The sequence below is a fragment of the Tachypleus tridentatus genome, unplaced genomic scaffold (genome assembly GCF_004210375.1).
Source record: "Tachypleus tridentatus isolate NWPU-2018 unplaced genomic scaffold, ASM421037v1 Hic_cluster_2, whole genome shotgun sequence".
In the NCBI taxonomy this organism is placed as follows: Eukaryota; Metazoa; Arthropoda; class Merostomata; order Xiphosura; family Limulidae; genus Tachypleus; species Tachypleus tridentatus.
The window spans coordinates 58,377,141-58,392,613 of NW_027467782.1; the positions used below are offsets into that span (position 1 = coordinate 58,377,141).

At 38.3% G+C, this 15,473-nt stretch overlaps 3 non-coding genes across 3 annotated transcripts; all 3 read right to left on the reverse strand.

Annotated features, from left to right (window-relative positions):
• Positions 1–541: 541 nt before the first annotated feature.
• On the reverse strand, positions 542–633 carry TRNAI-UAU (transfer RNA isoleucine (anticodon UAU)). The gene is given in 2 exon segments: positions 542–577; positions 596–633. It is a non-coding gene; the product is annotated as a tRNA-Ile (tRNA).
• Positions 634–5,559: 4,926 nt separating this feature from the next.
• TRNAI-UAU (transfer RNA isoleucine (anticodon UAU)) lies at positions 5,560–5,651 on the reverse strand. The gene is given in 2 exon segments: positions 5,560–5,595; positions 5,614–5,651. It is a non-coding gene; the product is annotated as a tRNA-Ile (tRNA).
• Positions 5,652–8,069: 2,418 nt separating this feature from the next.
• Positions 8,070–8,162, reverse strand: TRNAI-UAU (transfer RNA isoleucine (anticodon UAU)). Its single transcript is given in 2 exon segments — positions 8,070–8,105; positions 8,124–8,162. It is a non-coding gene; the product is annotated as a tRNA-Ile (tRNA).
• Between the last annotated feature and the right edge of the window lie 7,311 nt (positions 8,163–15,473).

A 15,473-nucleotide genomic window follows, 5' to 3' on the forward strand; every position in this document is an offset into this window, starting at 1 on the left:
TCTAAAGAAAACACACACACACTAGAGGAAAGCACCAATTCGTCATCACACACTGTCAACTGTTGGCTACTCTTTTATCAACTAATATTACAACTGACCGTCACATTATAACGTCCCCACGGGCCAAGGGCGAGGATGTTTCGTGTATACGGGGATCAAAACATTTTGCAGCAAACATCACATTAGAAACCACCTACACACTACTTACATTTGTCTCACACAAAGATTCATGAGGGCTTTCTGCTCTAGCCGTCTCTAATTTAGCAGCGAAGGACGAGAGACAAGGTAAATAGTCATGACAGTCAACACTAACTATTGTTCTAGTCTTTTAACAACGAATATTAGGATTGATTGTCCCTTGTAACAACTCCATAACTCAAAGGGCGAGCATGTTTGGGGTAATAGGAATTAATACCCGCGACTCTCGAATTACAGGTCGAGTGTCTTAACCACCTGGTCATGCCGGGCCAAAATATAAGACCGTGGATTTTAATTGAAATTCTTTGCCTAGGTGACAACAGGGTAGAGAACAAAATAGTCATTCCCCAGGTGAGGTTGGAACTCACAACCTCGGCATATCCCACAAGTACTGTCTTATAAGTACCGTGCGATAACCAATTGCGCCACTGGGGATATGATATTATTTTCAATAGAAGCACTAGAACACTTCACTATTTCCAAGAAACCTTTGTCCATCAGCCAAGTTAACACTAAAATTTCCCAGCCAGAAGGATACTTAACATTAATCGTTTGTGTATATTAACCCTCATGTAGCTGCAAAGGAAAAACGTCGGTTAAGATCACAAAAAAATATTTTATACGTGTTTGGTTTTGAATTTCGCGCAAAGCTGCACGAGGGATATCCGCGCCAGCCATCCATAATTCAGTGGTGTAAGTCTACGGATTTACAACGTTAAAATCAGGGATTCAAATACCTTCGGTAGACTCAGTTTAGAGCTTAGTGTGGCTTTGCTAAAGGAAACACACACACACACACACTAGAGGGAAAGCAGCAATTCGTCACCACTCACCGCCAACTCTTGGGCTACTCTTTACCCACAAATATTGGAAATGACCGTCACATTATAACAACCACACGGCTGGAATGGCGAGTATGTTTGATGTATACGGGGATCAATACATTTTCCAGCAAACATCACATTAGAAACAACCCACACAATACTTACATTTGTCTTACACAACAGTTATTTTAAAAAACTTTGTACAAACCAAACCAAGGAGTGGCAATAGATAACAGTGCAGCAGCGACACTAAAATTCAAAACTCTTGACACATATACAGGTATGTGAAAAAGTCAGGACACCCTATGAAAGCCTGTGTACTTTTGTAACATTTTTGGATACATAGTTATTTAATTTCAATATCAACAATACTGAGAGATTATAGGAATATAACTAAACAATTAAAACTGAAGAAAAGACTTTTAAAATCTTCTATAAATGTAATTCTACAAAAATGCATATTCTAACTGAGGAAAAAGTTAGGACAACCTCACATTTATATCCACTTAAAATAGCTCAACTCACACACAAATGTATCATACCAGGTGCACATGATTAGAAGATCGGTACTCAGCATTTTGAATGAAGCTTGATCTATTTAAACCTCAGACATTTAGTTTGGTGTGCTCCTGACTGTTGAAGTGAGAGTGAGCACCATGGTGAGAGCGAAAGAGCTGTCTGAGGCCTTCAGAAAGACAATTGTAGCACCTTTTGAGTCTGGGAAGGGTTTCAAAAAGATCCCAAAAGATATTGAAATCAACCATTCCACTGCCCGGAAAATAGTCAACAAGTGGAGGGCTTTCAAAACAACTGCCAACATGCCCAGGTCTAGTCGTCCAAGCAAGTTCTCCCCGAGAGCAGACCGCAAGATGCTAAAAGAGGTCTTCAAACACCCTAACATGTCATCACGGGACCTACAGCAGGCTCTGGCTACTGTTGATGTGAAAGTGCATGCCTCTACAATCAGAAAGAGACTGCACAAGTTTAACTTGCATGGGAGGTGTACAAGGAGGAAACCTTTGTTCTCTAAGAGAAAATTCAAGACCAGACTTAAGTTTGTCAGAGAGAATGTAGACAAAGACCAGGTCTTCTGGAATAATATTTTTTGGACAGATGAGTCCAAAATTGAATTATTTGGACACCAGAACAGAGGACGTGTTTGGCGTAAACCAAATACTGCATTCCAGGAAAAAAATCTCATACCAACTGTGAAGCATGGAGGTGGAAGTGTCATAGTTTGGGGCTACTTTGCTGCAGCAGGACCTGGACAGCTCACAATTATAGAATCCACCACGAATTCCACTGTGTATCAGAGAGTGCTTGAGGATCATATGAGACCATCTATATGAAAATTAAAGCTGAAGCGGAACTGGACCCTGGAACACGACAATGACCCAAAACGTACCAGGAAATTCACCAAGGACTGGTTGAAAACTAAGAAATGGAGAGTCCTGGAATAGATGGGTCAAAGCGCAGATCTTTATCGCATTGAGATGCTGTGGGGTGACTGAAACGAGCCGTTCATGCAAAAAACTCCTCAAACATCTCACAGCTGAAAGAATTCTGCATTGAGGAGTTGGTCAAACTTCCTTCAAACCGATGTCAGAGACTGGTAGATGGCTAAAAAAATCGTCTCACTGCAGTTACTTTAGCCAAAGGGGATAACACTAATTATTAGGGGGTAGGGTGGTCCTAACTTTTTCCTCAGTTAGAATATGCATTTTGTAGAATTACATTTACAGAAGACCTTGAAAAGTCTTTTCTTCAGTTTTAATTGTTTAGTTATATAACTGTAATATCTCAGTATTGTTGAAATTTAGATTAAATATCTATATATCCAAAATGTTAGAAAATTACACAGACTTTCATAGGGTGTCCTACCTTTTCACATAACTGTAGATAAAACACAGGTTTAATACCAGAAATATGGCAGAGATATATAGATGGAATATTTGGTTTATCGTTTTTTGTTTGTTTTGAATTTCGCGCCAAGCTACACGAGAGCTATCTGCGCTAGCCATCTATAATCTAGCAGTGTGAGACTAGAGAAAAGGCAGCTAGTTATCACCACCCATTGCTAACTCTTGGACTACTCTTTTACCAACGAATAGTGGGATTGACCGCACATTATAACGCCCCACGGCTGAATGGGCGAGCATATTTGGTGCGACGGGGATTCGAACATGCGACCCTCAGATTACGAGTCAAGTGTCCTAACCACCTGGCCATGCCATTTTGACTCTTTTAGGTGAAGGAGTAAGGTTGGTCATAATACTTATGAGCGAGATAAAGGTAGCATCAGAGAGACAAGCCAGAACCCAAAAAGCAGATGTCAAAATCAGAACATGACGATAGTGCTGCCTTGGCTGGGATCTAAAGATGCAACAACACCGGCATATCCGACAAGTACTGTCTTATAAGTACCGTGCGCTTTTTTTGTTTTATTATTCAAAACCTCTTGAAGAGGCCTTTAATCATATATATTACATGCAAAACAAGTACAAAATCAAATACACGGTTATGCACAATTGAATGCACCGAATACTCTCTCTAATTACTCGTATCAAAGGACACACAATAATGTAACGTTGTAAACAAGGACAAACATGTTTAGAATAAAACTGAAAGAAACATCGACATTATTACGAATAACATACCTGGAATCATCAAAACTTGTTTTCTTTATTAACTGACCTTTATAAAATGACAACAGATTTAAATGTATATTTTTGGCTAAACAAAATTATCTTAACAGTCATAACACAATATTTAGCTAATGTAATCAAAAACATACGCTGTAGGTTGTCGTCTTTTCTTAATCTTTCTAGGATACCCTGTACAAGAATTCTCCATTCCTGATTCATTGGTACTGATTTTGAATGATAAAGGAAAGAGTATTGAAAACTAATGTTCATAAGGGTTGAACCTCTGGACACAGACAATATAAATGTCTCACTGTTTCAGTTTCTTTATCACAAAGTGTACATAAACTAGTATCATGTTTTTGCATATGAACAAGTTTATTGTTCGTGATTAAAGCATTGTGATAAAATAAATAATTCACATCAAAAAAGACAAAGCCTTTAAATGGGTGATAAGTATATTTATGTATTTTTTTTCCAGTTGATATCTATTAAAATATCTTCCCATGCAATAATTTCTTCAGTAGCGGGGATGGAGTTCTGGTGTATTGTCTTAATCAGTCTTTTATCAGGAAGATCATTTAGTGGATAACATTTTCACCATCTGAATCACACATCTCAAAAATAAATTTTGTCGTACCTGTAATTGGGGGAATCTCTCTTTCAACCAAGCCTTTCCATTGTTCTGGAATAGCATCATATAACTATTAGTAATACTGTCTGACTTGGACAGGTATCATACTTTCAGATACATCCTGACATAACTCGATAATAGTTTTAAGGGAAGCCAACGAGGGACAAATTAGTAAGTGAAGTCCCTTAAGCGAATTAGTCCCGCGCTAATAAAATTTTAATAATAGAATGTGCTTAATTCCATAGTGGGAACAAAAACATTGAGAAATAGTGGTTGCGGAAAAACAATTTCTGTGTTATTTGAGTACCGTGCGCTAAACAATTGTACCACTGAGGATGTTATGGTACATGGAATAGAAGCCCTAGAACACTTCACTATTTCCAAAACCTTTGTCCATCAGTCAAGTTAACACTAAAATTTCCAACCCAGAAGGATACTTAACATTAAACGGTTGTGTATGTTAACCCTCATGTAGCTGCAAAGGAAAACATCGGTTAAGATGACAAAAATATTTTAAAAGTGTTTGATTTTGAATTTCGCTCAAAGCGACACGAGGGTTATCCGCGCTAGCCATCCATAATTTAGTTGTATAAGTTTACGGATTTACAACGTTAAAGCAGGGATTCGATTACCTTCGGTGGATTCAGATGAGAGTCCAGTGTGGCTTTGTTAAAGGAAACGCACACACACTAGAATATTGCAACTGACGGCCACATTATAACGACCCCACGGCTAAAAGGGCGAAGATGTTTCGTGTATACGGGGATCACAACCAAACAAAGGAGTGGCCATAGATAACAGTGACATTTGTAATAATATTTATATGTACACAAGACATCAAAGCTCTTGACACAAATAGATTAAACTCAGGTTTAACACCAGAAGTATGGTAGAGATACATCGATGGCATATTTCGGAAACGATTTGGTTTGAGTCTTGCGCAAAGATTCATGAGGGCTTTTGCTCTAGCCGTCTCTAATTTAGCAGCGTAGGACGAGAGACAAGGTAAATAGTCATGACAGTCAACACTAACTATTTTTCTAGTCTTTTAACAACGAATATTGGGATTGATTGTCCCTTGTAACACCTCCATGACTCAATGGACGAGCATGTTTGGGGTAATAGGAATTAATACCCGCGACTCTCGGATTACGAGTCGAGTGTCTCAACCACCTGGTCATGCCGGGCCAAAATATCAGATCGTGGATTTCAATTGAAATTCTTTGCCTACGTGACAACGAGGTAGAGAACAAAATGGTCATTCCCCAGGTGAGGCTCGAACTCACAACCCCGGCATATCCCACAAGTACTGTCTTATAAGTACCGTGCGCTAACCAATTGCGCCACTGGGGATATGATAGTATTTGCAATAGAAGCACTAGAACACTTCACTATTTCTTAAAAACCTTTGTCCATCAGCCAAGTTAACACTAAAATTTCCCAACACAGAAGGATACTTAACATTCTTAGACGTAGCCATAAAAATCCAATACAGACAACTACCAAGCTTCATACATAACAAAGAATATAATAAGTAGATATTTCTTCATAATAAATTACACCATCCACAACGAGTTAAAATGGAAACAATAATAGGATAATTAAAGATAATAAATCAGCATTATTCCACTCAGAATGCCATTCAAACAGCACAAAATGACTTTAATACACTACTACTGTGAAACTGATACACCGAATATTACAGTACCAACGTTTTGAAACTACAGAAAACAAGAACTCTGCAACAACAGCAACAAACATACGAAAATATCCGCAATGAACATTCCTTTCAATGACAACGTAATCACAACCGTAAAGCCATTAGACGGTCTCAACTGACAACGAACACAACATAAGAAACAGGTAAAGAATGATACGCAAGAGAAAACGCCGTAGAACAAACGTGTCACGCGAAGAACTTGGTTTGTGAAATCTTTGTAATATATGTGGAGACGCATATGTAAGAGAAGCTGGAAGTACTTTAGACACACGTGTCTCACAACACATCAGTACGTTACAGACGTATGACCAACACAAAACCACTTCAACAGAAACACTTCTTGTACAAACAGGGAACCACAAACACAGAAAACCCATTATATGTTTCTACCTTAAAAAATACGAAGGATTTTAAAGAGAAAAAATATGTAAACTATATTTATTAAACAAACTAGTCCGTAGATGAACAGAGACACTTGATGGCGTATGTAACTAAACCACCATTCTGAAACAATACACAACACCGAATGTTTTTTGACATTAGCAACTAAACCTTTAAACAGATTTTATAATGTGTTATACTTCCGGCATTCTCCACTACAAGTAACTGATTAACTTGTACATCATTACAAGTCAGGATTTATGTTAATTAGTGAATTTGCTAACTGAAACTTGAACCTGGTTTTATTGTCTTAATTTTTTTGAATTTTAACAACCCCTCCCCCCTTGAAAGTGAACTTTTATTTTGTGCCATTTCCTGGATCACACCTGTTAGGACTTGACTAAGTTTAATTCTACATCGTAGTGGGTGTAAGGTGTAATTAGTACTACATCGTCTATTTAACACCATATATGATGAATTTTTATTTTCTTAACTTATAGTGCTCATTGTTGAAAAGAACTGCACCCATCACAGGTTGCTTAGTGGTACAGTTACAACACAAAGTGTTCGTACACCTGCATCCCGAGTAGTTTTTTGTTCATAACTTATAAAGTACCACTTATAGGCTAATAGACGTATAATGTATTATAAATATTATACTAACACACGTCTACATGAATTTTTATGTAAATTAAACAACAAATAAACTGTATATAAACAAACAAACAAAAATTGGAGGAGCAGAAAGTGTTCGTACAGTTCAGAACGTGTGAAAAAACTGATATTCCTGTGAAAAATTTGTTTAGTTTGGCAAATAAACTACATTATACCATTCCATAACTAGACACATGGTTCACAATTATTGGAATTTAGCCAGCAAAAAATGTACTTCCGGCAATTTAGCGCCGTCTCCGTCATTATCTGCTTGGTCATCATGGCGAACAGGAAACAACTGTCCAGTGATTTAAAAAATCCGAATTGTTGTAAAACACAAGTTTCGTCTGTTTCTTTCCGGTATTGCTACACAACTTAATGTGCCGAAATCTAATTTCGTCACATTATAACGCCTCCACGGGCAAAAGGGCGAGGATGTTTCGTGTATTCGGGGATCAACACATTTTTGCAGCAAACATCACATTAGAAACCACCTACACACTACTTGTATTTGTCTTACACAACAGTTGTTTTAAACACTTGGTACAAAAGAACAAAGGAGTGGCCATAGATAACAGTGCAGCAGTGACACTAGAAATCAAAACTCTTGACACATAAAACACACGTTTAGTACCAGATGTATGGTACAGATATATTTATGGCAAATTTCAAATAGTGTTTATTTTGATTTTCGCGCAAAGATTCACGAGGGCTTTCTGCTCTAGCCGTCTCTAATTTAGCAGCGTAAGACAAGAGAGAAGATAACTAGCTATCACAGTCCACACAAACTATTGCGCTAGTCTTTTACCAACAAATATTGGGATTGATTGTACTTATAACACCTCCATGACTCAAAGGACGAGCATGTTTAAGGTGAAAGGAATTCATACCCGTGACTCTCGGATTACGAGTCGAGTGTCTTAACCACCTGCTCATGCCGGGCCAAAGTATCAGATCATGGATTTCAATTGAAATTCTTTGCCTACGTGATAACGAGATAGAGAACAAAACGAATATTCCCCAGGTGAGGATCGAACTCACAACCCCGGCATATCCCACAAGTACTGTCTTATAAGTACCGTGCGCTAACCCAATTGCGCTACTGGGAATATGATAGTATTTGTAATAAAAGCACTAGAACACTTCACTATTTCCTAAAAACCTTTATCTATTAGCCAAGTTAACACTAAACTACCCAACCCAGAAGGATATTTAACATTCTTAGACGTAGCCATAAACATCCAATACAGACAACTACCAAGCTTCATACATAACAAAGAATACAGGGGCGTGGATTTTTTACACTCGATGGGGAGATGATTTTACAACCACTTATATGGACTGTTTAATTTGCAAGTTGGTAATCTCTGATTACGAGAACCTGAAAGCTGTAAACATACAGTCAGAGTAATCTTGTTGCCTCGATACTTCAAGGTTTCCATGCAGGTTTGTGTAAGTGAGGTGTTGTGAACAGTTTTCAAAATGTTAACAGAATAAAGACAAATGTGTCACAAATTAACTGCCACATGAATTTATTCCTGCACACTGCACAGTATAAAAGATGACCATCATACTTGATAAGGTTACTAATAACTTTCATTGCATGAATTACGTTTTCAAATATTAATAAAATTAGTAATTACCCTTGATAAGTTTATATGTACCGAAAAACTGTTCATGTTGTCTGATAAAAATAATTAAAATGTCTTTGCAAACTCTTGAAAATTACACATCAATACAAAGTAACACATGGTTATTCATTTGTCCTGTAGTCTACATGTTATCAAACGTAGACCTCCTTTGTGATGATCTGTTTATGAATTCTTTCATAAGCTCTTCTATATTTATCTTGTAGACCTCATCATTGTGAGTGTGACAAACTGCCGCATGGTTGAGGCGGCACTAAGACATAGTTGACTTTAAACACATTTCTTGCTTTTGTTGTTCCTTTGTACATGGACAACTGAAACTCGAGCCGTTGTGCAGAGATTTCTGGAAGGAAGTTTACAACCGAGTTGTCAATCTTGCCATATTTGATCATGTTCTCAAGTGCCAGGTATTGCATCAAGGCATTGTTGTCTGCATTGAATATAGTGGTCAGATGTTCTATGACTGTGTCCACAAATTCAAAATATTGGCTTCTGCAGTAATCTCCAGCTGTTGCAGAATGGTGTGCTGAGCCATCACCTGTGATCATTCTGGGGGGTCTGCGAATGCGTGGTAGTTCAATAGGCACCAGATCTAGGTAAGTTACCTTTTTCTCAGCTTCATGAAAAATCTTGTTGTAATTTTCCTCTGTTCGCAATACCCGCAATTGCTCAACTGTCATTACAGATGCTTCAATCATGCCAGATACTGTCGCTGATTTTTCTTGAAATACGCGGTTTAGTTCCTCTAATGCAGCTAATGGATGCTGAGCCATCAACAATCCTAAAACTGTCTTTCCTTTGTCAAATCTGTCTAGCAGACCTCGTGCTTTCACTGCTACATCTGATTTATCATTTGCTAATTCAGACAAAGAATCAACAATGTCACTGTAGTGATCATTAGCCCATGTAATTACAGATAGGCGGGACAACCAGCGTTTTGGACACAGTGGGCGGATGTATTTAACTGGACCATTGTGACTGTCTGACGATACAATATTTTCAAAGATTGTCTTGTATTTGCCTGACCTCTGAAGCAAGACACCAAGTTCATGTACCCACTGGATAGAATCTCGAACACATTCACAAGCTTCAACTGCATGTTGCATTATTAAATTAGCCTTGTGTGTTCCACAATGAAAAAACAAAGCTGACGGTTGCTTCTCTTTTATTTTTGTCTGGCATCCACTGAATGTACTACTCATGTTAGTGAATCTATCATAAGTTTGTGCTCTTAATCCTGACAGTGGTAACTTGAGTCTAGTCAGTACATCAAGTATAGCTGAGGATATTGTTTCACCAGTTGTATTGGAAACACTGTACAAACCAAGAAATGTCTCATGGACGTCAATGTTCTCATCTACGTATCGTACACATAATGCTTCCTTTTCGGCACCTGTAACATCCTGAGTGCCATCAACCATTAATGCAAATATTTTACTTTGCTACACTTCGTGTGTTATGTTCCTCAGTATTTGATGGCTGAACATCTCCATTATTACATTCTGAGCCTGGGGTGATGTGAAAGTGGTTTTGTTTGACAAGTAGGCCGTCAACTCAGGATCTTTCTCTTCCAGGAGCTTCATTAACTGCAGGAAGTTCCCTCCGTATCATTATGTCCACGTAATCCTAAACCTTGACGCAGTAAGAAACGTAAACTTCTGAATATTTTGGCGAGACTTCCTTTGTATTCTTCCTGCTGCTTCTTTTTTCCATCATGTAGCTGGAGAGTCACTGGAGTTACATCAAGTGAACCTTCTGGAGATATAGCAAATCTGTGCTGAGAGGAGGATTGGTGTTCGTTAAATTTCTGTTTTGCCTTTTCCTAGTTGCAAAACCGGTGGATATGAAGGAACACTCCACTGGCCACTCAATTTCACTGTAAAAGACCTCTATTTTCCTCCTTGGCACAATGAAAGCATATGACTTTTGTGTCTGATTGTCGAAGTGCAACCATGGAAACTTATCAAACAACGTACCCTAGAAGTTGATATCTTGATATTTTGCTTTCTGTCGTGGTATTAGATGTGCGTATGGATGATATGAGCCCCGTTGTAAAATCGAAACTAAAATTAAAGAAGCGGAGGAGGGCGATGTAGGGCACGTCTGGATCCGAGCGGCCCAAACCTGTCGTTAACTGTACACTAAACATTCACTATGGTCAGCACCTTTGGCAGCTGAGGAGAGTAAGACGTTCGACAATAAAACCGGGAAAACATGCATAAGAACAAATAGCGCAGGCAAACCGCACAATATACACATAAGATTGATGCAGCTACAAATGGCCTGCCAGATCTAGATAACAGCAGTTTTCGCGTCGTAGTAATATTTTCGAAGTTCACGCTCTGTTCAATCTGTTGTGATGAAAATTTTACTTAATCGTACATTACGTACAAAACGTAGGTAGATTCTGTGATAGTGCTTGCAAGCCTTGCATGTATACTTAGGCCTACCGACTGACACTTACGAACTATCGCTTAGATAAAAAAGTTTAGAAGCACGCCTATTTTAAAGATGTACATTTTGGCTACTGAAAAAGCCTACATCTAGGCCTAATTATGTAATTCGATTGGTAAGAACACGAGAATTACAAGAACAAACACACAATTTGTAGGCCAGTGATGCAATAAAACAGTTCAACAGACCAAACTGTACGGGGGGGATGATTGTATGCACCACACACCCCACCTAAAATGAAGGAGGGGAGTTATCCCCCATTCTCCCAGGATCTACGCCCCTGAAAGAAATTAGTAAGCAGATATTTCTTCATAATAAATTACACCATCCACAACGAGTTAAAATGGAAACAATAATAGGAGAATTAAAGATAATAAATCAGAATTATTTCACTCAGAATGCCATTCAAACAGCTCAAAATGACTTTAATACATTACTACTGTGAAACTGATACACCGAATATTACAGTACCAACGTTTTGAAACCACAGAAAACAAGAACTCTGCAATAACAGCAACAAACATACGAAAATATCCGAAATGAATATTCCTTTCAGTAACAACGTAATCACAACCGTAAAGCCATTAGACGGTCTCAACTGACAACCAACACAACATAAGAAACAGGTAAAACATAATACGCCAGAGAAAACGCCGTAGAACAAAAGTGTAACGCGAGAAACTTGGTTTGTCAAATCCTTCTAAAATATGTGGAGACGCATATTTGAGAGAAGCTGGAAGTACTTCAGACACACGTGTCTCACAACACATCAGTACGTTACAGACGTATGACCAACACAAAACCACTTCAACAGAAACACAGAAAACCTATTTTAAGTTTCTAACTTACAAAATAGGAATGATTTTGAAGAGAAAATATATGGAAGTTAAATTTATTAAAGAATTTAATCCGTAGATGAACACTTGATGGCATATGTAACCAAACCACCGTTCTAAAAACAATACGCAACACCGATACACTTGACACCATTACTTTCAGTTTAACACTTGCATACTGTGAAGTATCACACAGTCTTACAATCCGTTTATAACCCTTAAGTATACTTTATGTCCTTTCAACTTATTACTGTTTCTTAGCAACTTGTATTTTCTGTTTATTTGTTTTTAACTAATTATAAAACATATTGTAATTCTTTTTATTTTTATCTATCACAAAATAGTCATTTATGTAATATGTCAGTACAGCTGCATGTTTAGAGTTATAACTACACTATTAGAGTGTTAATAATGTAACGAATATTATAATATTAAACGGTTGTGTATATTAACCCTAATGAAGCTGAAAAGGAAAAACGTCAGTTAGATAAAAAATATTTTATATATGTTTGTTTGTTTGTTTTCGAATTTCGCGCAGAGCTACACGAGAGCTATCCGCGCTAGCCGTCCATCATTTCGTAGTGTACAACTAAAGGGAAAGTCCTCCGCTAATACACCGCTAAATTTTCGGATTTACAACGTTAAAATCAGGGATTCGATTAACTTCGGTGGACTCAGATGAGAGCCCAGTGTGGCTTTTCTAAAGAAAACACACACACACTAGAGGGAAAGCACCAATTCGTCATCACACACTGTCAACTGTTGGCTACTCTTTATCAACTAATATTACAACTGACCGTCACATTATAACGTCCCCACGGGCCAAAGGGCGAGGATGTTTCGTGTATACGGGGATCAAAACATTTTTGCAGCAAACATCACATTAGAAACCACCTACACACTACTTACATTTGTCTCACACAAAGATTCATGAGGGCTTTCTGCTCTAGCCGTCTCTAATTTAGCAGCGAAGGACGAGAGACAAGGTAAATAGTCATGACAGTCAACACTAACTATTGTTCTAGTCTTTTAACAACGAATATTAGGATTGATTGTCCCTTGTAACAACTCCATAACTCAAAGGGCGAGCATGTTTGGGGTAATAGGAATTAATACCCGCGACTCTCGAATTACGAGTCGAGTGTCTTAACCACCTGGTCATGCCGGGCCAAAATATAAGACCGTGGATTTTAATTGAAATTCTTTGCCTAGGTGACAACGAGGTAGAGAACAAAATAGTCATTCCCAGGTGAGGTTGGAACTCACAACCTCGGCATATCCCACAAGTACTGTCTTATAAGTACCGTGCGATAACCAATTGCGCCACTGGGGATATGATATTATTTTCAATAGAAGCACTAGAACACTTCACTATTTCCAAGAAACCTTTGTCCATCAGCCAAGTTAACACTAAAATTTCCCAGCCCAGAAGGATACTTAACATTAATCGTTTGTGTATATTAACCCTCATGTAGCTGCAAAGGAAAAACGTCGGTTAAGATCACAAAAATATTTTATACGTGTTTGGTTTTGAATTTCGCGCAAAGCTGCACGAGGGATATCCGCGCCAGCCATCCATAATTCAGTGGTGTAAGTCTACGGATTTACAACGTTAAAATCAGGGATTCAAATACCTTCGGTAGACTCAGTTTAGAGCTTAGTGTGGCTTTGCTAAAGGAAACACACACACACACACACTAGAGGGAAAGCAGCAATTCGTCACCACTCACCGCCAACTCTTGGGCTACTCTTTACCCACAAATATTGGAAATGACCGTCACATTATAACAACCACACGGCTGGAATGGCGAGTATGTTTGATGTATACGGGGATCAATACATTTTCCAGCAAACATCACATTAGAAACAACCCACACAATACTTACATTTGTCTTACACAACAGTTATTTTAAAAAAACTTTGTACAAACCAAACCAAGGAGTGGCAATAGATAACAGTGCAGCAGCGACACTAAAATTCAAAACTCTTGACACATATACAGGTATGTGAAAAAGTCAGGACACCCTATGAAAGCCTGTGTACTTTTGTAACATTTTTGGATACATAGTTATTTAATTTCAATATCAACAATACTGAGAGATTATAGGAATATAACTAAACAATTAAAACTGAAGAAAAGACTTTTAAAATCTTCTATAAATGTAATTCTACAAAATGCATATTCTAACTGAGGAAAAGTTAGGACAACCTCACATTTATATCCACTTAAAATAGCTCAACTCACACACAAATGTATCATACCAGGTGCACATGATTAGAAGATCGGTACTCAGCATTTTGAATGAAGCTTGATCTATTTAAACCTCAGACATTTAGTTTGGTGTGCTCCTGACTGTTGAAGTGAGAGTGAGCACCATGGTGAGAGCGAAAGAGCTGTCTGAGGCCTTCAGAAAGACAATTGTAGCACCTTTTGAGTCTGGGAAGGGTTTCAAAAAGATCCCAAAAGATATTGAAATCAACCATTCCACTGCCCGGAAAATAGTCAACAAGTGGAGGGCTTTCAAAACAACTGCCAACATGCCCAGGTCTAGTCGTCCAAGCAAGTTCTCCCCGAGAGCAGACCGCAAGATGCTAAAAGAGGTCTTCAAACACCCTAACATGTCATCACGGAACCTACAGCAGGCTCTGGCTACTGTTGATGTGAAAGTGCATGCCTCTACAATCAGAAAGAGACTGCACAAGTTTAACTTGCATGGGAGGTGTACAAGGAGGAAACCTTTGTTCTCTAAGAGAAAATTCAAGACCAGACTTAAGTTTGTCAGAGAGAATGTAGACAAAGACCAGGTCTTCTGGAATAATATTTTTTGGACAGATGAGTCCAAAATTGAATTATTTGGACACCAGAACAGAGGACGTGTTTGGCGTAAACCAAATACTGCATTCCAGGAAAAAAATCTCATACCAACTGTGAAGCATGGAGGTGGAAGTGTCATAGTTTGGGGCTACTTTGCTGCAGCAGGACCTGGACAGCTCACAATTATAGAATCCACCACGAATTCCACTGTGTATCAGAGAGTGCTTGAGGATCATATGAGACCATCTATATGAAAATTAAAGCTGAAGCGGAACTGGACCCTGGAACACGACAATGACCCAAAACGTACCAGGAAATTCACCAAGGACTGGTTGAAAACTAAGAAATGGAGAGTCCTGGAATAGATGGGTCAAAGCGCAGATCTTTATCGCATTGAGATGCTGTGGGGTGACTGGAAACGAGCCGTTCATGCAAAAAACTCCTCAAACATCTCACAGCTGAAAGAATTCTGCATTGAGGAGTTGGTCAAACTTCCTTCAAACCGATGTCAGAGACTGGTAGATGGCTAAAAAAAATCGTCTCACTGCAGTTACTTTAGCCAAAGGGGATAACACTAATTATTAGGGGGTAGGGTGGTCCTAACTTTTTTCCTCAGTTAGAATATGCATTTTTGTAGAATTACATTTACAGAAGACCTTGAAAAGT